We start from the raw sequence: 4,783 nt of genomic DNA, 5'->3' as shown, positions 1-4,783 counted from the left end.
GAACGAAACTGGGAAGACAGAACTCCAAAATGGAGTTTCGTCTAATCTCGTTTTTTCAGTTTTTTTTTTTCACTTTTTGTTCCAAAAAAACAGAAACAGACCATAAGTGCACCAAACAGAAGATTCCATTTTTTCATTCCAATAGAACGAAAAAACTCCGGAAACGTTTTCTTAGCACGATACCAAACGGAGCCTAAATAAATTTATCAAAAAGCCGAGGAGAAGGAGGAAATTCTACAGATTCTACCCTAAACAAGGTCCTATAGGTCTAAATAGGTATTCTCATATCTCATGTGTAGAATTAAACCCCCCATAGATGGGCAATTAGGCATTTACAATGAAACACAAGAAAATAATGGGCTAACCTAAGTCTGTGGCGTTACAAGGCGTGTAGCATACACCTAACGATTAGGATTGCCTTGGGCTGCGCTTGAGCACCTTGGGCTGCATGTCTGGGAGTTTCTAGTCATTGGATGAGCGCTACACGCCCTATAAGGCTATAATACTACGGAGGAGCATGATCCCCTAACAGCCTAACCTATACTGTAACAACCCAAAACCTATTCCGAGTTCATTGGACTACCACCTGACCTCTTGCGCCTAGGCCTCCACGCAGGGACATGTTGAGTGAACTGGTTCTTGCATATGAATGTCAAGGAACACAACATAAACATAGGCCGTTGGCAAATTGATGCAGCCCTTTTTGGCGTCAACGTGAGCCCATATGCCACACATGTATCCAACATAGTCTTGAATTGGTTCGACCCTACTTGGTTTAAACACTTTAAAGTACCTTTAATCTTTTAAAAAATCATAACTTTTAAACTACGACTTGAAACCGAGTGTTCATGGTTTTAGGTGTCCATATCAGATTGGCTATATTGTATCTCAATCATATTGATATCTAATTAATCCAGATCAGTTATTAGTATCGAATTAGGGATAAAATAATAATTTTATTTTTCTAAAATAAGGGTAAAATTGATCGATCTAGACCGATCTGATTCCGTACATATCCATGCCTTACCGATCTTGATAATACTGTTTTTGTCAAAGAAATGCATTTTTTCAGTATGGTCCCACCAAAGCAAAACAACATTTTCTTCAAAATAATATTAGTGAAAAATAGTTTATGTCCTAGAGCATGGCTCCTTAGCTAGATCCCGGCCAATGAAAGAACATGCGCAGCATCAATCAGGATGTATAGTTTTGTATAGTTCTCTCCTACGATCCGTCTGGTTGCAAATAAATGGAAGGGAAAGAAAATAAAAACGATTTTGAAAAAGATTTTTTTTTTTAATCATGATTGTATAATTTACATAAAACTCTTTACATATTTGGTAATTATATTTTTCAGATGAAATATTTATAACACTTTTCAAATCAATGGGATATGATTGCAAAGTAAAGTTAAATTTAGAAGCAAAGAATTGCCACACTGGTGATGTGGGATAGAATCCCCCACATTGCCAATGGGGGCACTAGAGAAGCGCCACATGGTTTATCAATTCGGGGAGCTACATGTCAAGAAGGACAGAAAATGATAAGAGAAAAGATAGTGTGAGAGGGATCCACATACACTGTGAGTGGGGATTATTTTTTCTCAATTAAATAAAATTGGGTTTGAAACGTTTTGAAATCAATTACACAATCATGTGAGGTAGTAATAAAAAAGTTATGGTAGTATTGATTTAGTTTTATTTATTTTTATTTTGTTTTCCCTGCAATAAGATGAAAACCTCAAGAAATAATAAAATACATAGTTGGAAAACTAGGTTTTGACTCGAACGAGTTATTGGAGTCAAGTAAAACTTGATCAAGAGTCATTTGGATTTGCCTAAAAAGAAAAATAAAAAAAGAGCAGACTGGGTTCAAATTTGTTTGAGTTAGAAACCAAATGGCATTTTTACTGAGTCAAATGAAACTTGCCCAAGTCTAAGTCAATTTTTAGCCCCTTCTTTCTTTTTTACCACTGGTACCGAGAATGAAGATTAATGAGGACCCAAGCTTGGATCCACCAAAGAAGTGATTCAAGGTGCCTGACGTGGTTCTGCTCGAGTTTGACGAAAGGAAGCTCTAGTTGTAGAGGGCTTCAACAATGGTGATTTTGTTCCTTTGTAACCTGAAACATGAGATGTTGGAAGTCCAACGAGAAGAATAGGAAACACAAAGGGCTTTTATGGAGGTGCTCTGTCCACCTTCCACATTAACCAGAGGAAATAAGTAAAGTCTCCACTTTTCATATTAATCAATTGATATGTGTCCATCCCTCCTTCTCTTTCGTCATGATAAGGGATCAAGAAATTTATATCGGATCAATAGAATCAATCAGATTGGACTGGTATTAGTAGATTCAGACACCAATTTTTGGCCGATCCCATATTGGTGAACCAATACAAAACATGGGTAAGAGGGTAAAAAAAAACACGATTTTACCATGAGACTATGGGAAAATCTATATGATATGAACTGATTTGGATGGGTATTGACTGAGATCAATATCGGCCTATCGATTACTAAAACCCTAGTCATGGCTGAAATGATTAAAAAATATTTTTTATATTGGGGAAAAACCAAAAAGTAAATAGGGGAAGCGTAAAGTGTTCGACTTTGGCTTTATGGAAGCATAATGGGAAAACAATGAAATCTGCCACAAGTGGGAGTTGTGGTCGGTTACACCAAGATTCTAAATCTCGGGTTTAAACCTTATTCAAAATTGTAATATAGGTCGAAGCCTATTGATTTCGGGTAACCATATACTTTTCTAGGTTGTTTCACATTTGGTTTCAAACCCCATAAACTATATTTCCAAAAAGAGCATTCAAAATGACTTCTGAAGTTGATCCAAGTAATGTTGAATGATGCACATTAGGCTTGTTAATTTGTTATAAATATTAAGTCTACATATAACTTACATATAGAAATGTAAACAAGCTATTAAAACAATCAAAACATACAACTTAGATAGTGAATTAGTCATACAACACTCACCACTTAATAACATGAGGAATTTCTAGGATGCATATTAATGTAGATGTCGTGGCCATTCTTCTGAATGTTAGGCATATGAATCCCATAACATGTTTTTGGGCCCAATTGCTATGAAATTCCATCATTACTAACCTATATGCCCCACCATCAGCATGTTGTAGGTATCCTAAACTAGGGAATGTGTTACACCCATGCCCTAATCCGGTTTAATTTAAATTTCTATTAATAGGTGATGCACCAGAGAGTGTCAGCACCGGTGACTTGTGGATAACTATAGTCTACTGTTTGGAGGGATAGGATGACACTTCATGCTGGTACAGGCTATGTTGAGACAAACAAAAGAGTTTTAGACTTTTGAAACCTTTGTAGTGAGTATCCCAACCTTGCTACCTTACTCTACTTAAGCATGATAGGTATACCCCAATTAATGTGCACAAATCCCTATGGGAACCCTCCCCAAATGGATAAAGGCACTGAAGAAATCCATTCAAAATAAATATTGTATGGTCTATTGGTTGATCAACCTATTGGTAGATGGTGATCTACTAGTTAAATCTACCGGTAGATCTATACTGTCCAAATTAGTTTATTTGTTGTGGGACCTGACATATCACGGTCACACTTTTTGATATGTTTTCTCATGTATGGATCACCACTCCTAGTACCAAATTAATGACTTATGGAGTCAAAATGATGGGTCCATGTGGTCCAATAATTATATTAATGGATTTGGGTATTTGGCTAGGCCGAAGCAAATGAGTTTTAGTTTCCTTAGCTTATATATATTGAATGAGCTTTTAAAGCTCACTCATTCCTAAACCAAAAACGTAGGAGGGAGAGAAAAAAAAGAAAGAAGGGATAAAAAGAAGGAGAAAGGAAGAAGAAGAAGGGAAACTAAGGCTGGGCATACCTCTTGTCTTCCGCATTTGCTCAACCTAGGTAGGTGGTTCACCTTCACCTCTCCCTCTTCATTTTCATATCTTTAAGCAACTAGGTTTTCGGTTTCGAATGGGTTTGGGGCTAAAATCAAGTGTCAAATCTTGGTGTTGAATGGATACACCTCCTTGTGTTTGTAGAACCCTAATGCACACCCACCAACCCAAGAATCGAGCTTAGCCAACTTAGAATAGGTGGTTTGGATGGAAAGCCCATATTTTAGGGTTCTAAACAGAGATTTAGTCTGATTTCCCTATTCAACATTAGAAATGTGATCCGATAAGCTTAAATGAAAGGTGGAGTTAACCTCTATAATCTCTACCGACAAAAAAATGCCTTAGGTAAGTAAGTGATTGGGATTAGAGCCAACCTACCAGTGGACATTTAGCAAACCTCTGGCGCCACTGATCAACCTACCGGTGGGACCTGATCCACCAGTAGCATCTATCGGTAGGTCTTATTGAACAAACCCTGGTTCAATTTAGGGAATCTTTTAGAAGAACTTTTTGGGGTTTTTAACACATTTTTGACATTTAATTTACACCATATTATAGGTTAGAACTATGCTTTTGGTGAGGCCTATCAGGGTATTTTTTAGGTGTTGAATTTCAGGTTATTTCTCACCAAGTTAACAGACCAGGTGAGTGTTGGTCTAACTTTCTTTTTGGAGTGTTTTAAGTTTATAGAACTGTTGAATGCTATATAATACATGTGCTTTTTTAATTTATAACATCTTGTGTGCTTTACTTTCAGTTATATCAATTGTTATATATGAATTGTTTGTTATAATTGTGTTATGAATGGATGGGATTTGATGTGGCTGAGGGGAATTTCGGTACCAAGATTACAACGTTAA

The sequence above is a fragment of the Macadamia integrifolia genome, unplaced genomic scaffold (assembly GCF_013358625.1).
Source record: "Macadamia integrifolia cultivar HAES 741 unplaced genomic scaffold, SCU_Mint_v3 scaffold1102, whole genome shotgun sequence".
NCBI lineage: Eukaryota > Viridiplantae > Streptophyta > Magnoliopsida > Proteales > Proteaceae > Macadamia > Macadamia integrifolia.
The sequence above is the reverse complement of the archived record's forward strand: the minus strand, read 5'-3'. Positions refer to the sequence as shown.